We start from the raw sequence: 15,321 nt of genomic DNA, 5'->3' as shown, positions 1-15,321 counted from the left end.
CCTGCATTCGCTCCATAAGACACACACACATTTCTCCTTACTTTTTAGGAGGGAAAAAGTGAGTCTTATAGAGCAAAAAATACGTAAGAAGCAGCTGTGTGAGGAACCTAGGAAGCTGATGAATTCGGACCAACAGTCCATCTCCCCCATTACTGCCTTCACTGACTAGCAATGGCTTCTCCAAGGTATCATGCAGGAATCCTTCCCCCAGATCTACCCTGGAGATGCTGAGGAGCTTTCACCTGCAAAACAGGTGCTCTACCACTAAGCTACGGACTTTCCCTAAAGGAGGGTGTGTCCTAGGACCTAGGGCACCCCAGGCAACTCACAATCCAGCCAGCCAAACAGAGCCTGGGGCCTGCATATAGAAGGCCCTGTGGCATTTTCAGCCTGTATAAAAATTATCAGATGACAAGAGATGGAAAGGACGTCAGTTCAAGACCCTGGAGAACTGAGATGCCATAAGAATAGACCAGCAGTGGGGGAGCTGTGAGCCTCCAGCTGCTGAGGGACTACAGCTCCCATCATGACCACTGGCCATGCTGCCTGGGGCTGATGGGAGTTGTAGTCCGGTGACATTGGAGGGCCACAGATGTTCTCCCATCCATGGGCTATGTGGAGAAAGCGTCTGACCTGGTATATATGGCTGCTTCCTATGTTCTGATTTTTTTTTTTACAGGCAGGAAGAACAGGAAGTTTATTGAGGTCTTGTTGGGTCACTATACTGGTGAGTTTTGGTCAACTTGGTGGGGCAATGGGTATGCAGGCAAGATAAGTACTATCTTGGGGCAGTCACCCCAAAAATGGACACTTGGGGCCATTCTAGATCATGGCGTTGAGTCATGTTATTGCGCCACGTGGGCAGGATTTTAAAAACACAAATAGCCACCTGGGGCAGCTGCAGCTAGGGTGTTTGGCAGGATCCGACCATTGCATGACAGGGGGAAGGGGAGCACCAGTCTTTTGATCCCTGACTTGAAATCTTACAGTGGTACCTCGGGTTAAGTACTTAATTCATTCTGGAGGTCTGTTCTTAACCTGAAACTGTTCTTAACCTGAAGCACCACTTTAGCTAATGGGGCCTTCCTGCTGCCGCCGCACCGCCAGAGCACGATTTCTGTTCTCCTGAAGCAAAGTTCTTAACCCGAGGTAATATTTCTGGGTTAGTGGAGTCTGTAACCCGAGGTACCACTGTACACTGTACAGGTTCCACTGTACTTGCAAATAGGAATGAAATTTCTCATTGGGTTTGTAAATCCAATTGGGCGTGCAGTGGTGGGGTGTGTTTGCGCGAGGCCCTATACAGTTCTTGGCAACGTTAGCAAACTACGCTTCTCAACATTCTTTGGAAGAAGCAGTTACAGTATAAAAGAGGCATGATACTGTTGGGATACTGCCGGGGAGACAAAGTCCATCATGGCCCCCAAGCCGGCTGCCGGACGATCCATCGATCTCCCGTAGTCACGCAGTATCAACAATTAGTGACATGAGTTTCTAGAAATAGCTTGCCACATTCCAGAGCTCATGCACACTCTATCAGCAGATAATGCACAGCCAAAGTCGCACTCAGGAGAGCATTATTTACAAGTTTATTCAGTGTTGATCAGAACACAGAAAAACATGACTGCCTGCTTTAGTGTCTACGACACACAGAGAGAAAACGAAAGCAACAGAAAACATAAACATCCTGTGAACAGGAAATGCGCAGACTCTGTGACTCACAAAAGCCTGCTCCCTTTTTAAGGTGGAACGGAAATATCCTAACAGATACCTCTTTAAATGCATAGTGCAGATGGAGCCTAGGTGTGCGATTCGTGTTTCTGCTTGACTCCACCCACTTTTGGCATGACCTGACCCAATTTTAGAACGCAGCAAAGTCAGTTTAGTTTGGGATAACACAGCCCTCGGCCTGAGAAACCTTCCCCCGTCTCCCTCGAATGATTGCCGCAATATGGCTCTGCCCCCACCCTTTTGCTGGCTATTTATGTTTAAAACAACAACAACAACAACACCTTCTTATGTTCATTTGCTTGGTTTTTAAATCTGGGACACCAGCCCTAACATCGCATCTAGTCTGCTCCCAAGACCAGTTTACGTCATGTGAATTTGGCTGCACTTCTCTGCTAGGAAACGAGACTGCATATAGGATTTTCCAGTTGGTCAATAAATTAAATCGATGAATGGATGGTCACCATCAAGCTGCAGAAGAGGGGTGGCGAATAATTCTGGGTAGGGGAGCATGATTTTCCCCTAGTTTTTAGGTATATTGCACAGAGGGCCCTTCCATCTATAAGATTTCCCTCACCACCGGCAGTTTTATACCCCAGGGATAGGAAACCAGTTCCATCACCCAGTATATTCTGGCTTGCAACTCTCAACAGTATGATTATGATGACTATTGTGAATTAAATTTATTACTTGCCCTTCACTAGCTGGTCCAAGGTCGAGTTAAAGCAATTTAAAATTGGGAATTAGAAACAGTTGAAACAGATCCCGGGTACAGGAATAGGGTGGAACCTGAAAACATGTGTCTCAAGTGTCAAAGGCTGAGGTAAAGAGGGGTGACTGCATTTGCCAAAAAGCTGGGGGGGGGGGGGAATTGGACAATTTAAGGACTGCCACACAGAATGCTGTCTCCTGGGCCACCCCTGAACTTCTGAGGGAGGTGGAACTGCCAAGAGGGACTCCTACTGATCTCAACACCCAGAAAGGTCTGGAGAGAAGGAGGTGGTTTCTCAAATGAGTCCTTCCTTTACTAGTGGAGTCCTTTCATTCCTGACCATTGGCCATCGATTCAATCTGAGCTCCCAGTACAGCTGCTCTTTGCTAATACAGTCGTACCTCGGAAGTTGAACGGAATCCGTTCCGGAAGTCCGTTCGACTTCCAAAACATTCGAAAACCAAATTGCGGCTTCCGATTGGCTGCAGGAAGCTGCTGCAGCCAATCGGAAGCCCCGGCAGACGTTCGGCTTCCAAAAATAGTTCGCAAACCGGAACAGTCACTTCCGGGTTTGTGATGTTCGGGAGCCAAAGTGTTAGGGAACTAAGCTGTTTGAAAACCAAGGTACGACTGTATAAAAATACCAGGAAGCTTCATTTTGTAGACAAGATGAGTTATTCTATCATTTTCTCATCCTTGTGCCCTCTGCATTCTGTAAGTTAGGGAACTTGCAGGCCTTTAAAAAAGTTTTCATTTACAGTGGTACCTCGGGTTAAGTACTTAATTTGTTCTAGAGGTCCGTTCTTAACCTGAAACTGTTCTTAACGTGAAGCACCACTTTAGCTAATGGGGCCTCCCACTGCTGCTGTGCCACCAGAGCACGATTTCTGTTCTCATCCTGAAGCAAAGTTCTTAACCTGAGGTACTATTTCTGGGTTAGTGGAGTATGTAACCTGAAGCGAATGTAACCTGAAGCGTATGTAACCCGAGGTACCACTGTACAAACTTCTCCATACCTAGAGTGTCCTCTGGGTATGTAAAAACCATTTCCTGTTTTTGGGGTGGGCCCACCTCACTTCCAAAACGATCAGCACTCTGCCACCCAAATTTGCCGTTAGACGGAATGATGACAGACTGAAGCACTCCTAGAAACATTCTGTTTGAGCTCACATTTCAGGATATTTGGACCTTGGGGGCATCACACGCTATTTGTATACATGCATGAATGTTGTGAGTCTGGGATAAAGTGGGCTGTTTCAAAGCGATCACCTGTATAACAAGTTTTGCATTTGCCGTCCGGATGCAGAAACCTTTCAAAAAGCCCTTTTGGTTTCGTGTCTGAAAATGGCCCAGTAGCCTGATCCATGCTTGCTTGCTTAGAAATGATGGTCACTGGATTGAAAGAGACTTGCTCTCATATAAGTGAGTGCAAAGTTGTAGTTTTAACCTCTGGTTTAGGAGAGCTGGGATGTAATTTCTGCTGAGCCACAAACATACATTTTGGGTCATTTTGGCCTATTTGCCTTGGTTTCCCCCCCTTAAGCTGGGAAAGTTTGTAGCCTTCTTTGCAGGGTGGTTGCGAGGAGGGAGTAAGAGTAAGAGGCAAAAAGCCCCGCTAATGAGAGAATGTTATTGAATAGATTGCTAAAAGCAAGGAAGAGATTGCCTTGTACTTCTGACGTACTTCTAACGTTTTCCCCCCTGTGCAATTGCAATGCTTACAGATACGTTACGAAACTACTCAAGTCACCCGATGCAGGAAGTAACGTCCAATATGAGAACCTTGAGGGTAAGACCCTATCAATATTGCCTCTGCTTCTGTGTTGGGTCCTAGTAGTGCAATATTGCTTATAGGGTCTTTTCCTTGGGGGGGCACTCTTCGAGGGAAGGAATAAATAAATAAGTAGAAACTGAACCAGAAACAAAAGCAGAAAAGGGGCAGGTTGGTTAAACGAAGACAAACAGTTCTTGCGATCTAGAAAGGGCGGTAATATATTATTTGGCGTTGGATAACATTGTGTTCTTCTCCTAGACGGATTTTTGTTCCGGGGTTTGTGGCAGTCTTAAGAGAAGAAACTGCCTCATCTTCGTTTTTTTAAAAAGGCTAGATCCTGTGCAACCAGATATTAAGCATCATTACTCAGAAAGATTTGCTACTGAGTCCACTAAGACTTCACAAGTTACGAGTGCATTGAACTTGAGATATTGAAAGAGGACTAGGAATAAGAAGACCATTGTTTGCATGTATCAATAACCCAGGCTTTCTGGCTCATTGTGGTTTACTGTGTGGACTAGTAGCTTGCTGATGAATTCTGCCTGATCCCTCCCCCTTTGGTCCTTTCCAGACCAAAAAGCTTTTGACAAATCTGTCGATTTCAGTTTTTCATATCTTCAATATTAAATTCCTTTCTCCCCATTTCCTCAGCAGTCTGTGGTTATAATTAACCATTTTTTAAAGTCCTTGTGAAAATCCATTGGCGTTTCAGTGCAAATTTCTCCTAAAGTAACATTTTTAATGTACTTTTGACTAATATAGACACTTCTGCAAGCAATTTCCCCTAATATAAAGCTTATTATTATAGTATGCCTAGTTATGCATCATATTTTTTTAATTAGCATGCATAATGTCACTAATAATAGGCTTTATGCACATACACACACAAACGAAATATTTTTGAACACATTATTTGGTTAGAGAAGTCCACAGCAAAATTCAGAGAAGTGGAAATTTGAAACTTTTCTTCTGGTTTGTATATTGCTTCAGGAAGTGTGAATGCGGTAGGTGCAAACTGAACCAAATTCCTCACCCTGCCCACCCTCAGCTTCCCGTCACTTCAGAAACAGGGATCTTGAATTGTTGCCCCCTAACAAGTCTTGTGGGACGTGGGTGGTGCTGTGGGTTAAACCACAGAGCCTAGGACTTGCTGATCAGAAGGTCGGCGGTTCGAATCCCCGCGACAGGGTGAGCTGCCGTTGCTCAGTCCCTGCTCCTGCCAACCTAGCACGTCAAAGTGCAAGTAGCTAAATAGGTACCGCTCCAGCAGGAAGATAAACGGCGTTTCCGTGCACTGCTCTGGTTCGCTAGAAGCGGCTTATTCATGCTGGCCACATGACCCGGAAGCTGTGCGCCCAGGGGCGGGGCCAGCTGGGGCAGGACACCCCACGGGGTCTCCAAGAAGTCTGCCTGCCTCATCCCACTCAGCCGCCCTACAGCTGAGCGGGAGGTGGCAGGCGGACCGTTTGGGGCAGAGCCTGCGGGCGCCCAAGCCACCGTGTCACTCCCAGGAGACACGCGTGGCTTGGGCGCACTGCAGTCCGCGCGGTGAGTGCCGCCTGGCATTTTGTCACCCCCTCAGTTGTTACTCCCAGGGCAGCCTGCCTCCACCGCATCCCCTTCCTCCTGCCCTGGTCAGAGGCAGAACGAAGTTGGGGTTGATCAGGCAACCTGTATCGGCATGTTGTTTCTTCACAGTAAACTGCAACAAGCCAGGAAGTCGGGTTTATCCTTTGGTACTTTTACACCGGCTGCACTTGCCAAAGACTTTCTGGCTTGTCGCGGTTTACTGTGAACAAGCAGTGTGCTGATGTAGGTTGCCTGCCAAATCCTTAGTTTGGTACTTTTAAACTGGTTGCACTTGCACCTATTAAAAGACGAGTCGGGCAACTTGCACCGGCTTACTGCTAGTACACAGTAAACCGCGACAAGCCAGGATGCCTGATTTACTATTAGGGCCAGAAAAACCAGGGTAGAAACATCGATCCAAAGATTGATAGCGTATTACTCCGTTCCCATGGCTAATTTCACCTGATCAGCAAATGACATTTCTCCCAGTAATAGACCCAGAGGCATTATAGAGCTCTGCAATCCTGCTCAACTGAAAAGTATTTAAAAATAACAATAACCTGCAAAGTGATCACAAACGCCTGTTGAAAGGCAGCCGGATTCGGTTTTGGGAAGCCTGGCTGAATGGATTTCCTAAGCCAAGGGGACAGGGGCTCTTTCTGATCAATAAAAGTCTCTTTCTCTCCCCCCCCCCCACTCCACCCCAACTCAATACGAAGGTATGTGGGGAGAAAAAACGGTGGAAGGGTGTTAAATCCCTTATCCCCCCCCCCACTCCTTTGTAAATTATCAGTCACAGGAGAAGCGGGGATGGCGGGGGGGGGGGGGATTGACAGAGGGCCTGAAAGGGTCTGGGTGGGTGGCCTCCCTGTTTTTCAGGTGGTCTCCCTGCGCTCTCTCTCTCTCTTCGAGGGACCTTTTGAGGCCCGGAGCAGAAGGGGGGAAAGGGCAAAGTGGGGCGGGAGCGGACTTCAGACCGGATTAGAACAACAGAGGAAAACACCAGGCCCGGAAAGGGGGAAAGGTGGTGAAGGGGGGGTGGGAATTGGTGGGGGTGGGGAGAAAGAGAGAGAGAGAGAGAGTGCTCATCAATTCACTGCAGCAGCCAGCGCTGTGAGGCAGGCCCAGGGACAATAGCAGCCCTTTCGGAGCCTCGCCCCCCCCCCCCGCAACAAAGCCGGGGCCATCTGTATCTCTGGCCCGGCGTGGTCTGCTGCCGACAGCAAGAGCCTTTGAGCCGTTAAATAGCTCCTGAGCTCTGTGGTGAGGAAAGGTGGTGGTCCCTGGTCACTTGGACATGGGCGGACCCCCTCACCACCACCCCCCGTTTCTCTGCTGGCAGCCCCCCAAAGGCTACGATAATATATTGTAAACACAGCAGGTCGTGTTGGATTCCTGGGATGTTTTTATACATTCGGGGAGGAGGGAGGCGGAATTAACTGTCGCCCGCTGTATAACCGAGGTTTCGCTTTTCCGCAAACGGGGTGGGAAGATTCGAGGGCTGCTTTGAAAAGCCCTCTCTGACTCATGTGCACATTCATTTTGTGGGTGTGGGTGGGTGTGTCAGAGCATGGGGGGGGGCTTAGGAGGTACGGGGGGGACCCCAAAAGTTTCCAATGGGGCAGTCTGCTACTCTTTCCCTGTTGCACTACTGTCCAAAGTTACAGCTAGCAGTGCAATAATGAAAGGGCGTCAGCCACCCCTGAAGAGCTGCATTGGGCGGGGGGATCAACTTGGGTTGGACCATTTAGGATCGTTTTTCCCTGGCCAAGCCCACCCTCTCTCCCTCCCCCCTGAAAACGTCATCTCAGCATTTGGTAACCTTCGGCGGTTTCTTGGGACCAGGTGAGTTGTGGCTGGGAGGTTGGCTGGTCCTATGGAGAAAGTAGTTTGACCCGAGATGGGCAGGGTATAAATTATTATTATTATTATTATTATTATTATTATTATTATTATTATTCCGCTGCCCCAGTGGTTGGCAACCAATGAGGCTGAAGGGGCCAGAGTTTTGTTTTCTACGTCTGCTGACTTCCACGCAAATCCGAGAGAGGCTTTTATTTCACAGGTGCAGGTAATAGACTCAACAGCACCCACTGTAAGTGTTTCAGCAAGGAATTCATAGAATGGAACAAAGCTTTTGCCTGTGTTCACTCCATACATTATGTTGCGAACCTCCCTAAGATCTACAGATTAAGAGCGGTATAGAAATTTGATAAGTAAAATAGAAATAAATAAATAAATGAAATGAAATGAATATTCTCACCTCCAAAACAAAAAACCCAACACCCAAAATTCCTGGAAAATGAAGCTTTACCCTTCGCTGAGCTACAGTTCCCAGCGCCCTCAACAAACTACAATTCCCGGTATGCTTGGGGGCTGTGTGTGCTTTAAATGTATGGCATGTACACAGCCTTTGATAGCGCCTGCCCTGGAAAGAAATGATCGTGAACCCGCTGCCCTTCAGATGCTGCTATACTCCAAGTCCCATCATCCCTGACCAGTGGGGTCTGATGGGTGTTTGGAGCCCTAGAGCAACGTAGGGTCCCAGGCCCTGCTCTACAGCACCCCAGTTGCTTGCTCTTTCCTTGCACACTGGCTTAATGACAACAATGTTAAGGCTGCAGTTCAAATCCTGCTTAACCTGGGGGCGAACCCCACTGAATTTGGTAGGACGGAGCCAGCGTGGTTAGGTCTGCGCTGTGAGAGTCCCACCATGTTGTAGGGAGAAGAGGGCTCCCCAACCCCTCGTTTTCTGTAAGCAGCTTTTGTATGGATGTAGGAATCTGCTGTATTCCGGATCTACCCAAGTATTGTCTACTCTTGACTGGCAACAGCTCTCTCAAGGTTTCTCGAGAGAAGAGACTTTCCTGCCACTGGCACCCTGATTCTTCTTCCTTTTTTAAAAAGCTGGCGACGCTGGGGATCGAACCTGCAACCTCCTGCATGCAAAACATGTTTGGCCAGCTCAGCTTGGGAGAAAGCCACTGCAGTGTCTAATAAGAGGGGCGGGGGGCTAATAAGAGACAGAGAGTAAGGGCTATACCTTGGTTCTCAAACTTAATCCTTTCCAGAAGTCCGTTCCAAAACCAAAGCATTCCAAAACCAAGGCGAGCTTTCCCATAGAAATCAATGCAAAAGGGATTAATCCGTTCCGGACTTTTAAAAACAACCCCTAAAACAGCAATTTAACATGAATTTTACTATCTAACAAGACCGTTGATCCATAAAATGAAAGCAATAATATACTGTAGTCAATCAATCAATCAATCAATCAATCAGTAGCTGAACTGGGTTCCACACCATCACAAAAACAAAATAAAAAAGCCACAAAAATGCAAAGTAAATAGCAAAAACAGACAAACCTCAGCGTAACACTCAAAACAAAAGTGTGGAACTCAAAATGGAGCATGTTTGGCTTCCGAAAAAAGTTTGCAAACCGGAACACTTACTTCCAGGTTTGCAGTGTTTGGGTTCCAAGTTGTTTGAGTACCAAGGTGTTTGAGAACCAAGGTACCACTGTACAGGTGGGCACAAGGAATGTCCGAGGTGGGGGGGGGGTGGATGTGAAACACATGTCCATCTCAAGGACACATTTCTGGAGCCATCAATTCTCATTCGACAGAGGGAGGAAAATCTATTTCTGTAGGTCTGGCAAGGTGTGTGGAGAAGAGAGCTTGCAACACTTGAACCAGAAGCATTTATGAGACTGTATGAAATGATTTATCAATAAAGGCACGTTGCCCTGTGTTCTGTTTTTTAAAGTTTAGATTTGGGTTTTATATGGGCTTATTTAATGCGGAGGTTCCCTTTTTTTCCTTTCCGAATTCTCTCTTTTTTTTAGGAGGCCGTTACGTCAAAGAGTCATTTGGATGAGAAACAGGGATACAGGGAACTCCCGATTTATGCAGGGGTTGTGTTCAGAAGAACACATATTAGCCTGCCCCGAACCCCGATCTCCCCACCCCACCATGCCTACTTGCGGTACCAAAAACAGCACACTCGTCAGCAGTCATGTGCAAGTGGGGAGTTTGCCTGTATTGCAATAAATTTGTAGGGCATGGTCTGGTCTAGCTGAGCGCTTGTAAATCCCATTGATTTCAGTGCAAGAGACTTTGGCTCCATCTGTGCTATCGTATCATATCATCGTAGAGACTCCCCCCTCCCACTTTCCCAAATAAATATGCAGTTATCAGAGTGGTTTATAACTGTCAACCCCTCTTTCCAGGGAACTCTGACAATTGTCGCTCTCTGAGGGGGAATAGGGGATTCCTCACAACTTTCAGCAACTATGACGAAATTCCAGTTCCCAGGATTTTGGGGTGGGTGGGGGGTGGAATGCCATGACTGTTTAAAGCATAGCTGTCAACTTACAGATTTGAAAATAAGGGACCAGCAGCCTCAAAAATAAGGGATCAGCAGCCAAAATAAGGGATCAACAATTACTTTGATAAAATACATATTTTGTTGCGTGCAAATGGCTTTAGATACCTATTAGGTCCATAAATTACCATTTAGCATATATTCAACACAAAAAAAAGCAACAATTTGTTGTTGACAAAGGACAGCGGGACATAGAAAGGGCCCCATTACCTTCAGTAGCTTATTTAAGGGACATCATCCATAAGGGACAGCAGCGGGACATGGCGCTGGGATAAGGGACTGTCCTGCCAAATAAGGGACCCTTGACAGCTATGGTTTAAAGTGGTGTGTGATACGGCTTTAAATGCCATCAAAATAAGGTGAGCTTCAAAGTGACCCAACATTGGCTGAGTTTTGCCTGAAGGGGGTTAAAATGTGGCGGTGGTCCCCTTTTATGCAAATCTGCTTCGTGATTATTAATATGGCAATAGAAAAGGACCGATTGGTGCTGTGGATTCTACCCCTCCCCAACATACTCACCAGTGTTGGGTTTAGTAATTATTAACAGAAGTGGAAACGATTTGTGGTTATGTAGCACAATATGGATGAATGACTGGCATGGACGTATGAGAGAGCACTGGGGTGAGTGTTTGGAAAGATGAATTAGGAGTGACACATGGGACCTGCAGCAAAATTTTGCAGCGTGGGGTGCACCTGTTCAGGATGCCAGCCAGTCAGCCGTGTCCTTTTTCAAGGAACTCCATTCCGTGTGCGCATGCGTGCACACACACACACAGAGTTTTTCTGGGTTCTCTGCCCTCCCCCAACAGTTAGCACCCCATTACAGTGGTACCTCGGGTTAAGTACCATATAAGCGCGTCGCTGAAGGGGTGCTGCGCAGTTCTCCCTCTCTGCGCAGCACCTCTCCTTCGTAGGAGAGGCGCTGCAGCAGAGAGGGAGAACTGTGCAGCGCCCCTTCAAGCAAAGCTGGAGAAGGAACAGAAGGAGACCCTTCTGTTCCTCCTCCGGCTTCCAGGCAGGCGCGTGGCTGAAGGGGCACTGCACATCTCTCTCTCTGCGCAGCGCCATTCACTCCATAAGACGCACTCAACATTTCCCCTTACTTTATCGGTGGAAAAAAGTGCGTCCTATGGAGTGAAAAATATGGTACTTCATTTCGGAGGTCCGTTCTTAACCTGAAACTGTTCTTAACCTGAAGCACCACTTCAGCTAATGGGGCCTCGTGCTGCTGCCACGCCGCCGGAGCACAATTTCTGTTCTCATCCTGAAGCAAAGTTCTTAACCCGAGGTACTATTTCTGGGTTAGTGGAATCTGTAACCTGAAGCGTACGTAACCTGAGGTACCTCTGTATTAATTCAGTCCTCGCTGGTTTGTGTGGGGGTCACTTTTATTCGCCTTAGAATTATTAGAGGTTTGTGGGACGTGTGTAAACCTCTGGGCTTCACCATGCTGGCTGATAGCTCTCTCTCTTGTGGGGATAATGCCATTTTGGCTAAGCGGCGACCGTCACTCAGCAACAAGTTAGCTATTAGTGGGGACAAAACATTCACGAGAGAATGGTCTGCCATGAGGTGGGTGTTTATAAGAAGAGTGAAGTGAATTGTTTCTTGTTGAGTCAGGGGCCTGTTTTTTGTTTTTGTTTTTACATTTGTGCTTTTTGAACCTGCTTTCCTTCGCTGATTTAGGAACATAGGAAGCTGACTTACACTGAGTCAGTCCTGAGTCATTTGCTAGCTTGCACACCTCCCTGCTCACCCCTCGCTTCAGGCCATTTATATACAAGTCAAGCTGGCTTCAGCTTCAGCGCAGATATTCTACTGGGAAAACTGCCCCTCTAGTCTTACTCTCTGCTTCCCTGGAGGGCTCGTCCATGAGAGCAAGTGGGGCAGTGACCCACCAGCCTCAGCCTGCCTTTAGCCAGCACCCCACCTCACCATGTCAGGCTTCTTGCCTAAAACCAGCCCAACCCTAACTCTAACCAGCACTGGTACACAGGCTGAGACCCTACCTGCCAGCAGACTGTCTCGAAAGAGTGGTGCATGCTCTAGTTATCTCCCGCTTAGACTACTGCAATGCGCTCTACATGGAGTACCTTTGAAGGTGACTTGGAAACTGCAATTAATCTCGAATACGGCAGCTAGACTGGTGACTGGGAGTAGCCGCCAAGACCACATAACATTAGCTCCCAGTACGTTTCTGGGCACAATTCAAAGTGTTGGTGCTGACCTTTAAAGCCCTAAACAGCCTTGGCCCAGCATACCTGAAGGAGCGTCTCCACCCCCATCATTCAGCCCGGACACTGAGGCCCAGCACCGAGGGCCTTCTAGCAGTTTCCTCCCTGTGAGAAGTGAGGTTACAGGGAACCAAGCAGAGGGCCTTCTTGGTAGTGGCGCCCACCCTGTGGAATGTCCTCCCATCAGATGTCAAGGAAATGAACCACGATCTGACTTTTAGAAGATATCTGAAGGCAGCCCTGTTTAGGGAAGTTTTCAATGTTTGATGTTTTACTGTGTTTTTGATATTCTCTTGGGAACCGCCCAGATGGGCGGGGTATAATTATTATTATTATTATTATTATTATTATTATTATTATTATTATCATCATCAGATTTCCATTACTCTCATCTGATAGGCTACTGTGGAACACAGGGTGCTGAATTAGATGGGCCTTTGACTTGATCCAGCAGGTCTCTCGGATCTGAAGTTAGGAACATAGGATGCTCTCAGAGCACTGTTCCATCTAGTTCATTATTGTCTGCACAGAATGGCAGTGGCTCTCTGGGCTTTCTCCCAGGTCTACCTGGAGATGCCAAGGTTTGAGCTTTGGACCTTCTGCATGCAAAGCAGATGTCCTACCACTGAACGGCAAACTCTCCTCTTCATAGTGGGCTATGCCTTACAGTGAGTCAAGACCAGGGGTCAGCAAACTTTTTCAGCAGGGGGCTGATAAGGATAAACCCATTGAAATTAAAGGCCCCAAACCAGTCGTGCCTATTAATTTCAATGGGTCTACTTGGGTGTGTGACGTTGGATGCAACTTTAAATAGTTCGCCTAGGGTCCTCAGTCACCTACTGGAAAATGTACCCTATTGAGTGAATCCATTGGAAATCAGTTCAAAAACATGGTTTTAGACCAGGGGTCAGCAAACTTTTTCAGTCCACTGTCCCTCAGACCTTGTGGGGGGCTGGATTATATTTTGAACAAATATAAATTATAAATAAAAAATATAATAACAAATAAAACAATTAATAAATTATTCTAAAAAATTAATGAACAAATTCCTATGCTACACAAATAACCCAGAGATGCATTTTAAATAAAAGCACACATTCTACTCTTGTAAAAACACACTGATTCCCAGAACGTCTGCGGGCCAGATTTAGAAGGCGATTGGGCCTGATCCGGCCCTCGGGCCTTAGTTTGCCTATCCATGGTCAAGACCATTGACCCATCAGGCTTGTGGGTTTGTACGGGGAGAAAGTAAATATAGAGAGAAGAACCTCCAAGCTTCCTAGACACTCATTCTGACCTAAACCATGCTGACCTTCCTTCCGATATTGGACTGATAACTCTTAAGGGTTGCTATCTTCATTTCCTGCTCCTCTTTCCTCCATCCCACCTTAGGAGAGAAGTCATCTTCTCTTTGCCTCTCATTCTGAAAACAAAGACTGAGCCCTCCAACTAGGAACTTTCCTATGAGCAATGCACTTCCTTTAATAAACTTAGCTTTCTTATCTTCCCAAACTTCGTGTGTCGGTGTGATTACATCCAAGAGTAAAGTATGCCCCTCCGAGAGCAGTGATTCAAAGTTAAGTTCAAATCCTGTTGGTACATTTAAACTCCAAACGCCGTCCAGGTTACGTTAGCCCAAAATACAAAGCTGACAGTCTGAATCTGGAATGTGGAGCACCTTCTCAAAAGAAGCCAGAGACTATGCTTTTGAGAGAGAGAGAGAGATAAGGAAGAGCGGGGAAATGGCTGAATTGAAGCAGCTGATAACCCAGTTAACAAAAGGAAATTACTCAATATGGTACGTTCAGATGGAAACTCGGATGGGACAAGAGCTGCCCTTTGAAGTAATTACAGAGGACCGTTCTATGGGAGACGAGGATCTGGCAGGCTGGAATGTCTGGAGGGAAGCTGATCAGAAAGCGAGAGACCTGATTGTGTCTTCGGTGAGTGATTCACAAGTTCCTTTTGTGAGAGTTTGGACAAATTCGTAGAGGAGACGGTCAATAACCACCAGCCGTGTTGGCTATGCTCTGCCTCCACAATTGGGGGAGATTGCTGGGAACAGGAGGAGAAGGTTCTCTGGCGCTCATGTCCTGCTTATGTGCTTCCCAAAGGCATCTGTTGTGCCACTGTGTGATCAGGATGCTGGACTAGTGGGGTCATTGGCTTGATCCACCATGTTCTTCTTAGGTTCTTGTAACTTTCTGAGTCAGCTAAACAGGTGGGGGAGGGAATCTAAAAATAGCGTACAAGGAAACAGACAGAAGTCAAGTACAGTGGTACCTCAAGTTACATATGCTTCAGGTTACAGACTCCACTAACCCAGAAATAGTGCTTCAGGTTAAGAACTTTGCTTCAGGATGAGAACAGAAATTGTGCTCCAGCAGTGCGGCGGCAGCGGGAGGCCCCATTAGCTAAAGTGGTGCTTCAGGTTAAGAACAGTTTCAGGTTAAGTACGGACCTCTGGAATGAATTAAGTACTTAACCTGAGGTACCACTGTAATGCTTCTGTAGCATAGTCTCCTTGAACCTTAAATCGAAAGGAGACTATCTAGAACTGCTCTAAAGTTCTAAACAAGGAAGACCAGTACAGTAGTACCTCTGGTTGTGAATGGGATCCGTTCCAGAGTCCCATTCGCAACATGAGCAGAGCGTAACCTGTGTCTGCAGGTCGCGATTTGCCGCTTCTGCGCGTGACGTCATTTTGAGCGTCTGCGCATGCGCGAGCGGCGAAACCCAGAAGTAACCCTTTCCGGTACTTCTGGGTCACCGCGGGACGCAACCTGAAAAGAGTTAACCTGAAGCAAACGTAACAAGAGGTATGACTGTAGTTAAATGAAGATGGAAAGCTTGCTGGTTTTCTGAGCTCAGTGCCACGATCCTTTCAAAACTTTGGTTTGTATTTAATGAGCAACAGGATAAAA

The sequence above is a fragment of the Podarcis pityusensis genome (genome assembly GCF_964106645.2).
Source record: "Podarcis pityusensis genome assembly, chromosome: 16".
NCBI lineage: Eukaryota > Metazoa > Chordata > Lepidosauria > Squamata > Lacertidae > Podarcis > Podarcis pityusensis.
This window is presented reverse-complemented; position numbering follows the sequence as displayed.